The sequence below is a fragment of the Hippopotamus amphibius genome, chromosome 9 (genome assembly GCF_030028045.1).
Source record: "Hippopotamus amphibius kiboko isolate mHipAmp2 chromosome 9, mHipAmp2.hap2, whole genome shotgun sequence".
In the NCBI taxonomy this organism is placed as follows: domain Eukaryota; kingdom Metazoa; phylum Chordata; class Mammalia; order Artiodactyla; family Hippopotamidae; genus Hippopotamus; species Hippopotamus amphibius.
The window spans coordinates 117,949,159-117,969,491 of NC_080194.1; the positions used below are offsets into that span (position 1 = coordinate 117,949,159).

A 20,333-nucleotide genomic window follows, 5' to 3' on the forward strand; every position below is an offset into this window, starting at 1 on the left:
AGCCCACACACCTAGAGCCCGTGCTCTGCAACAAGAGAAGCCACCGCAGTGAGGAGTCCATGCACCACAATGAAGAGTGGCCCCTGCTCGCCACAACTAGAGAAAGCCCATGTGCAGCAACAAAGACCCAATGCAGCCGATAAATAAATTAATTAATTAATAAAAAAAAGAAAGAAAATGAAATGAGATGACATGGACAAAGTGCCGTGACAGTTCCTGGCGCATTTTAGGTGCTGCACAAAACTGCAGCTGCTGTTATCAGCACAATAATAGGCATTAATGATTAATTATGATGATTTAGTTATGTAAATGCTCCCCTACAGCCTCCCTCCCTTTCTCTTGTAGCCTGACAGACAAGACAGTGTGCTTATGCTCAAAAAAAGCACCTCTTTGGCAGCAACTGTATTCATTTTGATATTCGACTCATATTTAAGTGCCTACTGTATGCCGGCCATGGTTCTAGGTCAGCGCCATCCAATATAAATATAACACAAACCACAAATCAGAACCACATAAGGAACAGAACGTTTTCTAATAGCCACACTGAGAAAAAAAGTAAAAAGAAAAAAAAACAGGTGAAATTAATTTTAATACTGTGATATATTTTACGGAACCCATATATTCAATATGTCGTCACTTGAACAAGTAGGCAATATTAAAAATTATTAATGAGAATTTTTAATGTTCGACATGTCTTTTTAAAGTTTTTAGTTGTGGTAAAACACACATAGCATAAAATTTACCATTTTCACCATTTCTAAGTGCGCAGTGCGGTAGTGTTAAGTACATTCCCATTGTTGTACAATTCGTCTCCAGAACTCTTTTCATCTTGCAAAATATTAGTATTTTATGTCTCTCTTTTTCATACGATTTCTCACGGGAAGCACATTTCAGTTCAGTGGTGTTTCCAGTACCCAGTAGTGGCCCTGTGTGGACTGTGGCTCCCGTGTTGGCCCCAGAGCAGCTGTGCGCTGGGGTGAAGCTGGGAAGAGAGAGGCCCAGTCACACCCACAGGGAGGTTCAAACCCCAGTGGAGGCAGACAGACAGGAAACGAAGAGATTAGACAGGTTCTGATTGGTGTTGGGTTCTACGGAGAGAACACACAGGGCCGTGGGCTAGAGTGCCCTGCGGGACTGCGGGTCAGGGTGGGCCTCTCTGAGAGGTGGCATGTGAGCTGAAGCCTCAAAGAAGAAGCAACCCTGTGAAGATCTAGGGCAATGGTCCTCAACCTCGCCTGTGCATCAGACTTTGTGCGGGAGTTAAAAATATATACAGGTACCTCAACCTGGGGAGTCACGGCTGCTGTGTACAAGGCCCTGGTGTGAGGGTTTTTTAAGAGCTTGCAGGGTGATCCTGATGCTGGGCCCGGAGGGCTGTGGAAGCTGCTGGGACAGGTGATTCAGTGGGAACAGCAGGTGCAAAGGACCTGAGGTAGCAAGGTCTTGGCAAATTGGAGGAGCAGAAGTGAGGAGGTATGAGAGGGGTAGGAGGTGAGTCTGGAGAGGAGCAAGGGCCAGGCCTCACTGGCTCTCCAGGCCACGGTAAGAAAGTGGGGTTTTATTCTAAGTGTGACCGGAAGCCATTGCTGGACTCATTGCAGGAAAACTGCAGGTCTTTTTGTCAAAAGCTTGGACACTCACTCTTTGTCTCTGCCTAAGTTTAAAAAAAAAAAAAATTTAATGCACCACTTATTGCCTTTAAACTGGTAATGAGGAAGGACTTGCAAGACAGGTGGTTAAATATGGGAGTGTGTTTTCATGGAAGGTCATGGCATCCTTTGGTTGGGGGAGAAAAGAACAGATTCACCCAGAAGCTAAAACCATTTGTACTTGGAGTCAGGGGGGATGGACTTACTGACCCTGTCATCTACATCCTGGAGTCGGCAGACTCTTAACCGCTGCGCCACCAGGGAACACCCTCCCTTACAGCTTTTACTTGTCTGCTAGGGCTGCTAGGACAATTACTACCGACTGGGTGGTTTAAACGACAAAAATTTCTTTTCTCACAGTTTTGGAGGCTGGAAGTCCAAGATCAAGGCGTCAGTCGAGCTGTTTTTGCAGAAGCCTCCCTCCTTGGCTTGCAGATGGCCACCTGCTCACTGCGTCCTCACGTGACCTTTCTTCTGTGCATGCCCATCCCTGGTGTCTCTTTGGGTGTCCAAATGTCCTCTTCTTATAAGGATGCCGGTCAGATTAGGCCACCTTATGGGCTTCCTTTTCACTTAATCACTTCTTTAAAGACCCTGTCTCCAAATACAGTCACATTCTGAGGTACTGGATATTACAGCTTCAACATACAAATTGGGGGGCGGTGCCACTCACGCCATCACACAGCTCAAAGTGGCAGGTGGATAGAGGGAAACCAGGTGCTTCCCCCGCCCCACCCCACCTCACCCCTACACACACAAGTGGAATGTTTAGGTGAAGGGCTCCTTCTGCTTAGCAAGGTTTCCAGCCGTAAACAATTCTTGCAGCCTCACCGGAGCAGAGCCGCTGCATGTCCACCCTGCCCCCCCAGCTCTGAAGCCTAGACGTGTTTATTGAGCAACTATCACGTGCAAAGTTTCAAGTTCAAGCATCGGGGAATCTGACCAGGGCCCTCGTCACCCGGTAGGATAGATTAGAAAGGGACATAAATAGCTGTGACACGAGGCAGAAGGGAACAAATCAAACAGGAGCAGGTGGCCCACAGAAAATATTCCTAAGGGGGCTGAGGAGGAGGGAAGATGCCATCCATTCAGTGAGCACTGGGCAGCTTCGTGGAAGAGGTGGCGCTGGAGTTGGACCAGTGGGGCAGGGGCACTCCAGGGGGAAAACAGCATGAGTAAAAGCGACCTGGTGGGAATGTCTAGAGCATCCATGGGCTCTAGCCAGTGGTCCATTGGACGTGGTATGAGAAGCACCGAAGCTGCTCCAGGCACTGCTCCTTCTCTGTGTCCCAGACGCTGTGCATGGCTCTTCACGTTTACAACTGACTCTTCACACCAACCCAGTGAAGGAGGGATTATTTTCCCCTCTTTTTTTTTTTTTAAAGCTCTCTATTGGAGTATAATTGCTTTACACTGTTGTGCCAGTTTTTGCTGTACACCAAAGCGAATCAGCTGTATCTATACATATATCCCCATATCCCCTCCCTCCTGCGACTCCTTCTCACCCTCCCTATCCCAGCCCTCTAGGTCATCACCCAGCCTCAAGTTGATCTCTCTTTGTTGTGCAGCAACTTCCCACTAGCTATCTGCTTTATATTTGGTAGTGTATATATGTCAATACTATTCTCTCACCTCATCCTAGCTTCCCTTTCGCCCCCCACTCCATGTCCTCAAGTTCGTTCTCTACATCTGCATCTTTATTCTTGCCCTGTCACTGGGTTCATCAGTACCATTTTTTTAGATTCCATATATATGTGTTAGCATACTGTATTTTTTTTTCTCTTTCTGGCTCACATCACTCTGTATGACAGATTCTAGGTTCATCCACCTCACTACAAATGTATAGTGAGGTATTTTCCCCTCTTTTTACAGATGGGAAAACCCGGGCACAAAGAAGGTAGGACAATTCCACACAGTCACACAGCGAGTAAGTGCCAGAGCTGGGATTTGAACCCAGATCCTTAACCATCACCCATTTTGAACGGAAGTGAGGGGACTAAAAGGAGACATGGAGGTTGGGGCCATACTATATGGCCTTTATTCCGCAGACACTGGGAGCTGTTGAAAGTTTCTGATGGGCGTGGGACACGGTGACAGCTGAACCACCAGGAAGTGCCGTCCAAAAGCCAAATCATTCATTTTGTCGAAAAACCAAATCATTCATTCATTGAGCTGGGAAACTCTCCTTCCAGTACCTGTGCTTTCTAAAGCAGTCATGCAAGTAAGTATGTAAACTTAGCGGCCACCTACATATTGTCATCTTTCTTTCCCCTAATAATGGCCAACATTTGTTCAACGCTATGCCAAGTGCTTTATGTGCATTAACTCCTTTTAATCTTCCCTGAAAAAAAAACCCAGTAAACAAAAAACCTCAGGGAAGGGGGTGCTATTGTTGGCCCCATTTACAGATAAGACAAGGCTCAGAGAGGTGATATGATGAGTCCAAGATTCCACCCAAGTCTGTCTGACTCCAAAGCTCCCTCTCTCTTTTTTTTTTTTTTCTAATTTATTGTCTGTGTTGGGTCTTCCTTGCTGTGCGTCAGCTTTCTGTAGTCGTAGAGAGCGGGGGCTAGTCTTCGTTGCAGTGTGCAGACTTCTTATTGCGGTGGCTTCTCTTGTTGCAGAGCATGGGCTCTAGGCACACAGGCTTCAGTAGTTGTGGCATGTGGGCTCAATCGTTGTGGCTCGAGGGCTGTAGAGCTCAGTCAGGCTCCGTAGTTGTGGTGCACGGGCTTCGTTGCTCCGCAGTATGTGGGATCTTCCCGAGCCAGGGATCGAACCCATGTCCCCTGCATTGGCAGGCAGATTCTTAACCACTGCGCCACCAGGGAAGCCCTCAAAGCTCTCGTTTTTAATGATAATAGAATGATTTATGTTTCCCAATGAGAAACAGAGAGAAAGAGAGAGAGAGAGAGGCTAGACCTACTACATGAGCCTCAAAATATTACCAGGTTGACCGTACTTTTCTGACTCCAGTCAGGGACACTGCATTTTACTCCCAGTGCAATAACCACTTGCCTTCTCCGCCTCTACCCCCACACCCCTGACATCTTCAAGGCTCAGCAGATACTTTCCACCACAAGTTGCCTCCAGCCTTGGCAAGGAGAGAGGTAGGGAGAAAACAAAGCTGACTGCGTGCTTCCCTGCCAGCTATCAACACACACCAGCCACCCTGGGCAAGTGGGCACTTGCATGGCTGGGCAGGGGCAGAGCCGTGGGCTTTTGTAGGCGCCATCGGCACCCCCGAGTCCCCAAGTCACCTGTCCATTAGTACGCGATGACTCTGCTCCTGGCACCGGGCCTGGTGGGCGAGGTGTTTTCCCATGTAATTGTGATTGTACAGGATAAAGCCTGGTGTAGCCGAGTCCTCGGCAATAAGGAAGCAAACACAGCAGTAAGACTCTGTCAACAGGGTTTGGAAGACAGGAGCCATCCAGGAAATACAAGTTCTGATGCCACCACCTTCTCTGAAATGCATCTTGGACTCACCCGTCCCCAAAAGGAAATGAAAGATCCTCCTGTATAAATGATGGAGAGAATTGCCAGGCCATTGGAGAAAATCCCCAGCAGATTTTCCTAGTTTATTGAATACCTTTCCCTTTTGTTTGGTTTGGATTTTTTTTTAACTGTAAAAGTAACAGAAATGTTTGGAAAATAGTTACAAATATTAAAAGACAAACTAAAGTTTGCATCCAATCGGAACCTCTCTGATAGGCCCCCATTCTGCCGAATAGTAGATAATTAATCCCAACCAATCCAGCATCTTCCCTGTTCCTTTCCCCGGAATTTCGCCTAAATTCTAGGAAGGCTACATTTAAAAAAATTCTTCTATAATTCCCATTGCCCTAACATTTGCCCTGACAATAGGTTTTTCCATAAAGTTATAATCTCACTTTTATCACCTAGCATTCTATCATGAGCTTTTTCCATGTTGCTATAAAAAATCATTTTCTCATTTATGATTTTTTATTATATAAGCAATATATGTTCACTGTAGGAATGTTCCAAAACACAGATAAACTAAAAATAATTTTTTAAAAATAACCCCAGATCCTTCCACCCAAACATAATTACTACAAACATTCTGGTTAATTTCACCCAATTTTTTTCCCCTATGCACCTACATACCTAGAAATTCATAGTTTTTTAAAAAACAAAAATAATTAACCATCCTTCCCCAATATTCTATCCTGTGCTTCTATCATAGTTTGTCTCATCCTTCTGCTCCTGTTTTACATTTATATTTTCTTGCCATGAGCATTTGTGTCCACACAAGGAAGCGAGGCGGTAAGGGTTTAATCGCCACAAGGCACAGTCACCTTTCAAACCCACCTGTCCACCAGGTGGACAAGGAAATGACAAACCAGGAATACTCCGGCCTCATGACAAGAGGCATCCTCTGGGGTTTAGCATATTGGCCAAAGCCCAGATGCACATACGTTTCTCCCTTAAAGGCCATACAAGAGACTTCCTAGGTGGCACAGTGGTTAAGAATCCACCTGCCAATGCAGGGGACACGGGTTCAATCACTGCTCCAGGAAGATCCCACATGCCTCGGAGCAACTAAGCCCATGGGCCACAACTATTGAGTCCGTGTTCTGCAACTACTGAAGCCCATGCGCCTAGAGCCCGTGCTCCACAACAAGAGAAGCCACTGCAGTGAGGAGCCCACACACCACAATTAAGAGTAGCCCCTGCTTACTGCAAGTAGAGAAAACCTGTGTGCAGCAACAAAGACCCAATGCAGCCAATAATAAATAAATAAATTTATTTTTTTAAAAAAAGGCCATACAGATGGAACCTGGTGTACCCCCCAAAAAATAAAAAAAAATAAAATAAAAAGGCCATACAAAAAGAACATGTTTTTCTGGCAGCTGTGGCCACATCTGATGCCTTGGACTTTGGGGTCTTCTGGCTGGGGTGGCAGGACATGTGTCAGGCTACTCCTAGGATGGAAGCTGATATAATCCCAGACCCAGGAGCAAAGAAACCTACAGAACGGGTTTCGTAAGAACCCCGATGTGCACAGCAGCTCAGGGCCAAGGGATCAGAATGGTGGGTTGTCTCTGAGTTGCAAGTACCAAGATATTTTATCTAATCTGGTGAGTTTTTGAGACAAGGGTAGATCTTTGCTGAATCCGTTTCCCTATGTAGTGTGGCGTGTGGAGATGGTTTTTAGATGGTGCACAGATGTCTTTCATCTCATTAGTAATTATTTATGTTGAGGTGTATTAGAAAACATATATAATTAGTAACATCAAGCCTGTGATTTTGTGGACATTCTTGCTTAGGACAAAGCTAAAGTAGGTATTTAAATGAAAACAAGAGTGAGTCAATGTAAAGAAAGATAGTGAATTGACGAAAGTATAATTGGTACCCAAATGAAGCCCAAATCATGAAGGCAGCACTCAAGGTGGGCCCTTGTGCATCAGTTAGTCCCAGAGAACAGAAAGACAGCCAGCATCTGCAGCTCCAGCCTTTGACCCGCCTTTGCCACAAGAAGCCTCTGTCTTCAGAGGCAGCTCCTTGGAGCTTCTTCACCATTGCAATGTGAGTTGGATTAAGAACCCAGGAGGTGCTGGAAACAATGAGCAGTGCAGACGCATCACCTTAGTTCCTAAAACCCGGAAGCTTGTCTGGTCTGGTCACTTTGGAACGTAGAACTCCTGTCCTGCAAGATTGTGATAAACGCCTCTGAATTGTGGGCTCTGGTTGCATCATCCATGCCCTGACTTGAGCGTTTATTGTTGAGGTGAGATTTTTAAATAGGGTTGTGTGTTGAGATTTTCTTTACATGTGGGATTATCATGTTGGCATATGAAGGGACTCAAGGCGTCTCCCTACTATTGTTGATGATCCTGTTTATGTATGTGTGAGTCTTTTAAAAAAATGAGTGGTTCTAGGCTTTTGACTCTAAGCTCTTGGCTGGGGCTGATAAAAGTGACTCTTGGGAGGTGGGTGAGGGATCATCACCAGGAGAGGGGTCTCCGGGTCTGTGCCCACAGATTGTATCAAAGCTCGAGCAGAAGTGCAGACCGAGGTTCCTCATCCTTGTGGTCATTTTCTTTTGTGATCTTTATTTCTTTCACTATCAAAAAAAAACCCCCGAGCTCCCATATCATTTGCATATTACTTCCTAAGAGTTGAATGGCATTTGTTTGGTTGCAAATGCAAACATTTATTTAACTGTTCTATTCATTTCAAATGCTGCCATTTTCTTTTTCTATTTGGAAAACAATTTTTTTTCATGTGCAAACACCCTTGAATAAAAACTATTAAGTGCCTTTGTGCATATATTGCTGTGAACCAGGCATTGTTCTAAGCACCCTCAGAGGTGGGTGTAACATTGTCGCCAGTATTCACAGGAGGAAATGGAGGTACAGGGACACCATGTAGCTTGCCCAAGGTTGCACAGCACACCTGGATTCAAACTCAAAGCCCGGCTCTAGCACAGAAGTCCTGAGCCGCTTCCCTATACAGGGCGTTGTGGGTACGCCTTTACTGAAAATTCTATCTTTATTGGAATTTTTCTTGGGGCGATTCACCTCCACACTCCAGTCAATGCATAGGAAAGACTTCTTTCGAAAATATGGCCCAGCTGAGTCAAATGTTGGTGACTGTGGCTTCGGGCAGAAGCTGATGCTTGGCATATGGTGCCTTTAGGCAAATTAGCAAAAAGTGCCTCTCTGCCTGGAGCAGCCGCTGGCAGCTCATGACTGAACACAGAGAGCATGGGCTGGACTTTAGTAACTCTCCCCCAACCTCCAGCCTGAACAGGCCCAGCCTACCTAATTCCTCCCGGTCCCCCGGCGGTTAGGAAGGAAAGCAGGTATAAGCAGCTATTCTTGGGGCCATAGATTCCTCGTTTCCATTAGGAGCATCAGTCCACCATGAAGCATTGAAAAAGTGTTTCCTCCCAAATCCCTCTCTCTTTTGGATCCTGAAACCTGCTTTATGTATAGTCCCAGGAGGGTAAGGGTGTGTGACGTGCTGAGCTCTGAGCAGTGGGATCTCCTGTGCCCCAGACATCCCTGGAGCTGGCTGGGGCGGGACGGGGGGCGGGACAGGGGGCGGGGCGTGGACTTCAATCATGGCTTCACATCTGGAGACCCGACCAGGTTTTCTAAGGACCCTGGTCCCTGCTTCCTGCCAGATGTGGCCAGTGTTATTCGCCAGCTCTGAGCACTTATCTGATAGGATTACTTATCTTTCATCCCAGGACCAGCCAGACTGGCACAGCAGGGCCGCTTCCAGCTGTCAGGCGGGCAGGCTGAAGCCTGACGTGGGATTGGGGTGAAGATGACAGCGGCCTCTGCCCACACACTTTGCCTTACGCTGACTCTGTCAGGGTCACCGCCCTGTCCCTCTTCCTCCCCGGACGTGTTCAGTGCCTAACGGGCTCCCTTCCTTTCCCAACACCCCAGATCATGAAGTGCACGTCCTAATTGGCCTCTTCTGGGAAGATGGTTTCATTTTGCTTTAGGACAGAGAGAGTGCTGGCACCTGAGTCACTGCAGGATGTCCCAGGTTTTTAAAGAAGGTGCAGGGAGGAAGGTGCATGGGATGGGGTCCCCTGCCCCCCAGCTTGGCACAGCAGGGCTTCCACAGGGACCCCATGCCACTTCTTTTGCAGGATAGCGTAGACTTAGCACAGGAGGAAGGGATTCTGTGTTCCAGTTCTGGGCTCTGCCTTACCATCTGCATCCTGTGGGTTGGCCGTGGCCATGCAGAGGGATGGGATGAATCTATGCCACCACAGGTGTGGGCTAAGGGCTTTATAAGGTAACCCACAAGGTCAAAGTCAGAAGCACAGAGATATTTTTGATCCCCCAGGTTTCCTATCATCCCACAGAGAGGCATGCCAGGGCTAGGGTACCTGCTGAGGTGGGGAGGGCTCTATTTTGGGGAGGGACCCCCAGCTCCATGGGTCTTCTTTCCTAGGGAACAAGCGTAGAAAGTGGTCTTGTCCGTGGCCAGTATACATGATCTGTGTATACAGGCTGTGTATACAGCTGCCAGTGCCAGGCAGCCTGGGTTTAAGTGCAGCTGTTTATATTTTGTTTTATTTTTTTATTTATATTCTGTTTATTTCCAGAATTGTCTGGAAAAGCCAGCTGCCAGCCATGGGGACTTTGGGGACCACTAGAGATCCTGGGGACGGTGGGACTTCCCTGTCAGGGAAGGACTCAGTCCCACAGGAAGCAGAGCCTGGGTGCACTTCTCCAGCTGGCCATTTTGCCACAAATGACAGCGCCAACAACTCAAGCTAAATACTCTGGTTAATTTTGAATAATTCTGCTACTTGCATAAAACAATAATAACAACAGCTACTATTTAACTTACTACGTGGAGATACTGTGCAAAGTGCCTCTCATGCATTAGTTCATTGGATCCTGACAAAATATTACCTAGAAAGCACAGGTACTATTATCCCCATTTTATAGATGAGAAAATGAAGGCTCTGAAAGGCCAAGCTCTTATTGTCATGAATTGAGCCCCTCCCCATTGGAGGAAACAACAGAGCCAGACCCTAACTGGGGACTGACTCCCAAGCCCTCCCCTGTCTGACCCGGATGAGAATGTAAGTCCCTTCTGGGTCCTTCACATCGGGCGTTTGGTGGCCTGTTGGAGGCCTAGGATGTGCTCGTCTGTGCTGTGGGTGGGCATCCCTCATTGCCCTGTAGGATGAGAGGGTGACTGCACCATCACCATAGAGGGAAACAGTGGGACACCTACAGCATCCCCCACACCACCCTCAGACATCACCCCAAAGTGTGGGGCAGTGACCCCAAAGGACATCTCCGCAGGGTGCAGGAGTATGGTCACTGCCTCAACACCATAGAGAAGGAGAGTAAGGACTCGGACGTGACCTCGGCGGTACAGTGCCATAAATTCTTAGCATTTCGGGGCTAGAATGAACATGAAAACGCTTCTAAACCAGTGCCTTCCAACCTCTCACGTCACGGAAGACAGAATGAGCATGTTTGTATCAAGCATTAAGGTGAAGGGGCGAGACGGTTGTGCCTGCTGGCGATGGGGGGGTGGGGGTGGGGATGCTCCTGCTGCCCCAGCCCGCGCCCGCCACCCAAAGGCCAAGAGCATCAAAGCCTCAGCTCACCTGAAGCACTGACTGTGGGCATACCTGTCCGGACTGCTCTAGTCCAGCCTTTTTCTGCAGCCAAATCCCACAATAAGCCTGCTCTTGCTCCCACAGCTCTTGTGGTGAGCAGTTGACACCTCATCTGCCCTCCAGCAGCCTTTTCACTCTGGGAGGTGAGTTTGTTTCTAGTTTGAGGGTATTACAGTGTTGCAATTGTCATCCTTCCTGCGCGTACGTGCGCGCGCGTACGTGCGCGCGCGTGCACACACACACGCACACACTCGCGCAAGCACCCATGCGGGCAAGCACATAAGAACACAGGCACGAGAAGTGGAACTGTTGGGACCTGCTGTCATATTTTAAATGCAATAGGGGGAGTTCCCTGGTGGTCCAGTGGTTAGGACTCGGTACCTTCGCCGCTGGGACCCAGGTTCAATCCCTGGTCAGGGAACTAGGATCCCTCAAGCTGCAAGCTCGGCCAAAAAAAGTTTTTTAAATAAAACATAAATGGTAAATGTAATAAAGACTGCCAGACTACTCCCCAGTAGTCTCTAATCGGCATGGAAAAGTGTGCTTGCCTCAATGTCTGGTATCACAAAACGTTTTCATCTTTGTGAATAGAACGGTTGCCAGGCAGATTTTTTTTTTTACTTAGCTCCAATCAGCATAAATTTTAAACCTGCTTTTTTAAATATATTTTTTTCTGTCTCCTGGGAGCATGTAGGCTACACAAAGTCAAGGATTTCTTTCTTTACTGTTTACTGATGGATCCTGAGTGCCTAGAACAGTGCTGAGCGTACAGTAGGTGCTTCGTAAATATTTCCCAACTGAATAAATGAATAGATTAACCACTGAAGTGGTCCACATTACAAAAGGTGCCAAAGGAGTGACTAATTTTTACAAGTCTCCTTCCATGCCTGAGCCCCCAGCCACCCAGTTCCCCCTTCTGAAGGCAGCTTATGACAGCATTTTGCTGTGTGGCCCCTTGGAGATGGGCTATTCGCACACAACTAAATATTTCTATGCTGTTTCCCTTTTTTTAATTACACAAATGCATACCAGCTTTATATATGGCTCTGCCCTTTCTTATCTCTAACTTAATGATACACCTTGGCAGCATTCTCCATCTCTGAGCAGCTCAAATAAGACCATTGCGTCTCCTCTCCTGGAGGACAGGAGGGAGCCATTTTTTTTTTTTGAAGTATAGTTGACTTACATTATTAAATTAGCTTCAGGTGTACAGCATAGTGATTCAATATTTTTATAGATTATACTCCATGTAAAGTTATTATAAAATATTAGGTATATTCCCTGTACTGTACATTACATCCTTGTATCTTATCTATTTTATACCTAGCAGCTTTTTACCCTCTTAATCCTCTTCCCCTCTTTTACCCCTTCCGCCACCCCCCTGGGAGCCACTTTTTTTAAGGTCTCCTCGTATCCGTCGTGATGCATTTGGCTTTATGGGAGGATGCCTGGAGGCATGTGAACCACAGACTTGGGTGAAGGAGGTGCAATGTGTGCACACAGAGGAGGCGAAGCCTATTGCTACACTGTAGACTTCCCCAGAACCCACCAGATGGGGAGCAAGAGGTCACATGTCCCATCAAGCATGTCGGTGAGAGGTAGCTGGAAGCCAAGTGACCTGGTTTCTGTTTCCAGATCTGCCTGACTCATTGTGACCGTGAGTAAGTCCCTTTGTGCTCTGGTTACGTTCTCTGTGAAATGGGCATGATTCCGGCTACCCCGACGTAGTTGAAAGGCTGACATGAAAACGCAGGAGGACATGCTTGACAGAGAGTGTGTGCTTCAACTGGGCAGAAAACAATTAACAGAGAATTTCCTTAAGGGTCATAAGGAAGACGGTTTTAATCTTTTGAGAGAAACCCTTTTTTAAATCATGGAATCATTTTAATATGCGTTAAGAAAAAAAATGGCTTAGCACATCAAACTGATTCACAGGCACAGTGTTGCTTAGGATAAGGCTGAATTTTTTTAAGCAAAAAAGGTGAGTTCAGATGATGTTATATATTAAGTGAATAATGATACAAGTGCTATAGGGTTTTGGCAAAAATCGTGAAGGTGGTATGCAAATGATTGGGAAACATTGAATTAGGTTTTTGGGGGGCAAATAGCGAAATCACACTTAACAAATACTTATATGAAAACCCATTTTAAGGATTTCTTCTTATTTAATGCAAGATATTGGACACAGTAAATCAGGTTTTGACAAACTTTTTCTGTTAATAGTTAAGGCTTTGTGGGCCACAAACACCGCATATTTTTTTTTTTTTACAACTGTTTGAAAACATAAAAACCATTCTTAGCCTGAGAGCCATACAAAACCAGGCTGGATTTTCAACTCTACAGACCCTTTCAGTAAATTAAGCAGTTTATTGAACATGATAGCTGCTAGTGCCCCAAATACAGGGACAGTAACCTGTAGGGCCCCCTTTATTAATGCTGTTTATTAATAACATTAATGTTCTACTGACTCCCCCCATTTTCAGTATTGTTATGAACATAGATTTTTTATGCATTTAATCTGTTTCACTTAATTGCATGCTTTTTAAAAAAAAGATGCTCAAATTTGTCCCATCTTTGCCGGTAAGAATCCCTTCAAGGAGTCCTTTTGACCGACACCAGTAGTCTTTGACAGCTTCCTTTGCTTTCTGGTATGGTAAGAGATCTCAGGCTCATCTTGTACATTTCCTGCACCAAAACTCATATCGGCCATTTTTCTAAGGAGCCCCGGTTCCTTTTAGTCGAGAGTGGTATTTAGAGACCAAAATCTAGGTGTCTGGGATGCACACATTTGCATTTATAAATAGAAATGATGTCCATGGTATGTCTTGGTCCCTGGAGAGATTCTGACTGCCCCCCTAAAACTCTCCTTCACTGTCTCCAGCCTGGTACAGTGAGCCCATCAATGGTTCTGACCTGGCTAAGTTCTCAAGAACAAAGAGTCAGTCATGCTCTGGGCCTAAAGAGGTGGAAACATGAAAGATTTTTCAATAACCTGAGTCCAATCCATTTTCAAGTTAACCTTCAATTAACTATAAAATCCAGCTACCCAGAACTCTTATTCCCTGATAACCTTGGATAATTGAGGTTTTGCTGCAAAAATAAGTACAGGGGATTTTAATGAAAGCATCTGACCTATAATTTATAGGGGTCACAAAGTCAGATGTCCACATAAGCCAAGGCAGGGAATTAAAAAACGAGTGAAGGGGGCTGAGTATAAGAAAATAGAGAACGGGGAGAATTGGGGGTGAGCTGGGGAGCACAGTTTCCATCTGAGGGGGCAGCATTTCTAGCAGAAACTCCCATGTGGGGACAAGTCTCAGATCTTTCTGATCTTTCAAAAGTTGAAGAAGAAAATCTAGATTTTTTTAAAATGTGAACGTACATAATTTTGAGGTGGCAGTGGATTTACGTGTTTTTTGAAAACTTTATTTGGGTGTAATTTATACACATTAAAATACCTCCATTTTTAAGTATAGCATTTGATGAGGTTTTACAAATGCATACATCTAATTAACCACCATCTCACTCAAGATATAGAACATTTGCATCACCTCCAAAATGTTCCCTCGGGTACCTTTCCAGTTGATCCGCTCTTCACATCAGGCCCAGGAAATCACTGATCTGCTTTCTGTCACCATAGATTAGTTATGTCTTTTCCAGGGCTTCATATAAATGGAATTGTATTATATGTACTTTTTTGTGTCTAGCTTCTTTTACTCAGAATGGTGGCTTTTTACAAAAATAACCATCCATGTTGTTGTATATATTAATAGTTGGTTCCTTTGATTGATGAATAGTATTCCATTGTATGGATATGCTACAATTTGTTTATTTACTCACCTGTTGGTGGACGCTTGCTTGTTTCCAGTTTGGGATTTATTCGTGAATAAGGCTGCCGTGAGTATATATGTACACATCTTTGTGTGAACATCTGTTTTCAGTTCTCTTGGATAAATGAGAGTAGAGCTGACAGGTCATATAAGTGTCCATTTAACTTTATGAGAAACTGCCAAACTGTTTTCCAAGGTGACTGTACCATTTTGCATTCCAACCAGTCATGTAAGAGAGTTCTGATTGCCCCACATTTTCGCTAACACTAGATACTCTCTGTCAGTCTTTCTAGTGGGTGGGACATGGTATCTCATTGTGGTTTTGGTTTGCATTTCCCCAGTGACTAATGATGTTGGGCATCTTTTCACGCACTTAGGAGCCATTCATATATCTTCTTTTATGAAGTGTTTTTTTTAAATCTTTTGCCTTTCTTTTGAGGAGGGGGGAGGTTGGGTTGTTTGTCTTATTATTGCGTTGTAAGGATTGTTTATATATTCTGCATACAAATTCTTCGTCAGACATGTTACTCAAGGATTTTTTCCCAGTGACTTGCTCTTTCATTTTTTTTAACAGTGTTTTGAAGAGCAGAAGATTTATTTTAATAAAGGACAATGTCTTTTTTTTCCTTTTATTAATTATTCATGATTTTAGTGTTCTATCTAAAAGGTCCTGTGCCTACCCCAAGATTGCACACATTTTTCTCTTATATTTTCTTCTGGATATTTTCGTTTTAGCTCTTGTGTTTAGGTCCCTGATCCATTTCAAGTTAACTTTTGTATCTACTGTGAGATAGGAGTTGAGATTCCTTTTTCTTGTACGGATATCCATTGTTCCGGCATGTTTTGTCAAAACGACTATCCTTTCTGTGTGAATTACCTTGGCACCTTTGTAGGTCTATTTCTGGACTCTATTCTATCCCGTTGATTAATATGTCTATCATCACACCGGCATTACACTGTTCTGATTATTGTACTTTATTGTAAGTCTTGATATCAGATAGTATAAATCCTTCATTTTTGTTCTTCCTTTTCAAAAGTTTTTTTTCCCCTATTTTAGTTTTTTTTCTTTTCCGTATAATGTTTAGAATGGGCTTTTCAATTTCTACACAATGTCTGCTGGGATTTTGATTGAGGTTGAATTAAGTCTAGAAATTGATTTGGGGTTAATTGACATCTTAACAATATTGAGTCTTCTGATCCATGAATATGTTATATTTCTTCACTTATTTAGGTTTTGTTTAAATTAAAAATTTTTTTAAACCACCAAGGGCACCAAGAGAATTAAATAGGGGAAAGAATAATCTTGGTGTTGGGACAAGCAGTTATCCTCATGGAAAAGAATGAAACTGAACCCTAACCTCATACCACATACAAAAATTAATTCAAACTGGATCAAAGACCTAAATGTAAGAGCTAAAACTAAAACTCTTAGAATAAATCACAGGAATAAATCTTTATGACCTTGAGTTAGGCAATGAATTCTTAGATATGACACCAAATCATAAACAACAACAACAAAAAATAGAGACAAGTTGGGCATCATCAAAATTTAAAATTTTTGTGCTTCAAAGGACACCATCAAGAAAATGAAAAGAACCCACAGGATGGGAGAACATTTTTGCAAACCCTATATCTGAAAGGGGACTTGTATATAGAATATATAAATAACTCTTACAACTTGATAATAAAAAGCCAAATAACCCAATTAAAAAATAAGCAAAGGATTTGAATAGATATTTCTTGAGAGACGATATATTGGCCATATAATGGATATAATAGCCAATAAGCACATGAAAAGATATTTAACATCATTAGCTATCAGGAAATGCTAATCAAAACCAGAGTAAGGTGCCACTTCACATCTATTATATTAATGGACAATAACAAGTGTTATAGAGGATGTGGAGAAATTGGAACCCTCATCCACTGCTGGTGGAATTGTGACATAGTTCAGCCATTTTGGAAAGTTCTTCCCAAGGTTAAACATAGAATTACCATACGGTCCAGTTGGTATATCCACTCCTAGGTATATACCCAAGAGAAAGGAAAACATATGTCCACACAAAAACTTGTCCATGGTTGTTCACAGCAATATTATTCATAATAGCCAAAAAGTAAGAACAATTGAAATGTCCATCAATTGATGAATGGATATATAAAAAGTGGTGTATCCATAACATGGACTATTATTTGGAAATAAAAAGAATGAAGTAGTGATGCATGTGCTACGACATGGATGAACCTTGAAAACATTATGCTAAGTGAAAAACCAGTCACAAAAGACCACATAATATATGATTCCATTTATATGAAATGTCCAGAATAGACAATCTATAGAGACAGAAAATAGATTAGTGGTTGCCTGGGGTGGGGGAGGGTAGAGGAAGGAGTGAGAAGTGACTGGTAATGGGCACAGAGTTTCTTTAGGAGGAGAGAATGTTTTCAAATGTATTGTGGTGATGGATGCACAGCTCTGTGAATATACTAAAATCCAATGAGTCTACACTTTATTTTTTAAAACATTTATTTATTTATTATTGAGGCTCACGGGCTCCTTAGTTGTGGCACAAAGGCTCCTTAGTTGTGGCAGGCAAACTCCTAGTTGCAGCATGCATGTGGGACCAACTAGGTCCCTGACCAGGGATCGAACCCAGGTCCCCGGCATTGGGAGCGCAGAGTCTTAACCACTGCACCACCAGGGAAGTCTCTGAATCTATACTTTTTTTTTTAGTTAACTAATTTATTTATTTGTTTATTGGCTGCGTTGGGTCTTCGTTTCTGTGTGCAGTCTTTCTCTAGTTGCGGTGAGTGGGAGCTACTCTTTGTTGTGGTGTGCAGGCTTCTCGGTGCAGGCTTCTCTTGTTGTGGAGCATGGGCTCCGGACACGCGGGCTTCAGTAGTTGCGGCGCACAGGCTTAGTTGTTCCGCAGCATGTGGGATCTTCCCGGACCAGGGATTGAACCTGTGTCCCCTGCACTGGCAGGTGGATTCTTAAGCACTGCGCCACCAGGGAAGTCCCTAAATCTATACTTTAAATGGATGAGTTATATGGTATGTGAATTCTATCTCAATAAGGCTATTTACAAAAGGAAATTACATTTTTAAAAATACTGTGTTAAGAACAACAAGAAACTTTTGCAAATCCAGTACAGCTCATTGGTCATCCACCTGCAAGCCTTCGAAGTCCATACCCGGACTCAATCTCCACTTGGTTCCCCATTATCCTTCCCCCCAGGACACTGAGTCGAATCTCAGGTACAATTTATCTCTGAAAGTGAGCAGATATTTTCTCTTATAAGAAAACAGAAATGGTTGTACACAACATTTGTTGTTTTTGCATTTGTTGCCAGGAATGTTTGCCGTGGGTTCGGAGCCAAGGTAAAGATAGTAATCTGTGATTCTCGAAACATGACGGTGTCCGCTCTTCCTGAGTCCATACCTGGACTCAGTCTCCACTTGGCTTGTTTGGGTTGGTTTAAGCTGTAAGCTGATTCAAACCTTTCTACACAAGCTGTGTATACATTCTAAACACAGACCATCTATCACCTTGGCGGTACAACCTGACAAGAACAACATAAGGTTGTTTACAGCACTTATTGATTTCAACTTGGCTAGTGTCCCAAACTGGTTAGGAGACGAGGCAGTGCTCAGCAAAACTGTTATGTACCCACCATTGTCACAGCTCTTGTGGCATGTAATACTATTGTTTCATCAATATTTTTCTTTAAATCTATTTCTCTTTTTTTTCACTTAAGTGTATTTATGAGCCTAAAGCAAGAGCCAGTGTCTCTTAAAAAGAAACCCAGGTGGTTGAAGACAGACGGTGGTTGATCCCAAGATACCATTGCCTGACTAGACTCTGAGCCTGAGGCCTCCTTGTTGAATGGGAGATTAGAGGGGATTAGATAGATGCTAAGGACCTAAGACTTTCTTCTTGACTGAATCAGGTGGTTAAACTAGAATGCAAGAGGGTAGATATCAGAGAGGCCCTTGGTCTGTTGCTTCCTCAACTGTTGATTGAAGCCTAATGTGCTCTTCACCTCTTGGGCCTTGAGGTGCTGGACTATGCAAGACAAATGATGCCCCGATTCCTTCCAAGTTTAAGGTCGTGGATGGAAATGTATAGGCGTGAATGTGTACACGAAGCACATGGCAGTGCCTGGATCACGGTAAACGGCTGGCACGTTGATGTTGCTCTCCTAGTTGTCGTTATCATAGTTTCTTATCATGTTAGCATCCCAGAGCAGGGAGCTGGCCCTCTGGGGAAAGGTGGGGGTTGGGTTAGTCTGTGAAGGTCGGTCCTACAGCCATGATGGCCCGGACAGGCACACAGAGCTTAATTCCCATCAGAGAGCAGAGGCAGTGGAGTTAGAGAGGAAAGCCCTTAGTGCTTTGGCCAGGCAGGTGAGGAGCGAATATGCCTGGGTAAGATTAAGATCTCTGTTTAGATATGAAGGTCTGGCATTATTCATTTCAGTATTCAGTGATGTTCTAGGCACTGTGCTGGGCTTATTGGGAATACACAATGCTGCTACCCTCAGGGGGCTTATGATCTCATGGGAGTGAGAAGCCACAGAACAAGTAACTATGACATGGAGTAAAACGAGGAGAATCTCTTTCTCTGTTGGTTACAAAGGACAGATGTCCAGTTTGTATCAGCATGAGTAAGAAAGAAGATGTGTTGGTTCCCATATCTGCTGAGTCCAGGAATAAAAGGTTTCAGGAATGGCTGGATCCAGGTGTTCAAATGATGTTGTCACTAATCTCTCTCCATCTTTCCTCTGTGTTGGCTTTCTTCTCAGGCAGTCTCCCCATTTGTGATGCCAAACACCACCAAGCTTAGTAGCCTTAGCTAAAAGGGAGGTCTCTTCCTCAGTTATTCCAACATAAAGTAAGAGAATTCAGTCCAATGGTCCAAACTGGGGTATGTGAGACACCCCCCACCCCAGAGCTAGGGATGGTGGCCTGGCCACTCATACCAACTGAGACCTGGGGAGAGGTTCACCTGAGGAAACAGCAGAGCAAGGGGAGGGTGTGCTCAGAAGCAGGCACCACTCTGCCCCCCACAGAGCCCCCAGAAAGGCAGAGGCTCTCAGAGGAGGGCAGAGGTCATTCCAGCCAGGGAGTCAGGACAACTTCATGCAAGAGGTGGCCTTTGGCCAGCGGAGCCTCCAGGGTAGGGCGGGGATGCTCCTGCAGCAGGTTCTGGCTTTGGATCTGTGGAGAAGGAAGGAGGAAACAGGTGTTTCCTGAGAAGCCGTCATGTGCCAGGCTCTGTGACGAGTATCTTGGTGAATGTCACAAGGGCCCTGTCTGCTCCTGCAGGTCGGAACCAGGCTCAGAGAGGTTAACCATTCCTGGCTGACCCACAGCCAGCACCCAGCGATCCTGGACCCCCCCCCCCACCCCACTCCAAGCCATCTCCACCAAGCAGCTGGGGCACTTTTTTCAGACCGCAGAGCTGACAGCATCTCACCGCCACAGGCCCCAGCTGTCCTGGGGTTGAAACCCCAATCCTTCACACGGCCCACGAGGCCCCGCGTGGGCGGCCCCGCTCACCTCCCCAGGCTGCCTCCCCCTCAGTCCCTGCCCCTGCTGTCCCCTCCCCCACGCACCACCACTCCTCTTCTGTCCTTTAACTCAACTCCTTCAAGGACTCCCAGACCTGGCGGTCCCCCCTTGGTAATAACAGTAGCTGCCACTGAGATGCCAGGCATTAATCCA

At 44.9% G+C, this 20,333-nt stretch overlaps 1 protein-coding gene across 1 annotated transcript in view; it reads left to right on the plus strand.

Annotated features, from left to right (window-relative positions):
* Window positions 1-20,333, plus strand: part of SCNN1B (sodium channel epithelial 1 subunit beta) — a 61,762-nt gene that overhangs the window by 15,816 nt on the left and 25,613 nt on the right. The window lies entirely within an intron of this gene.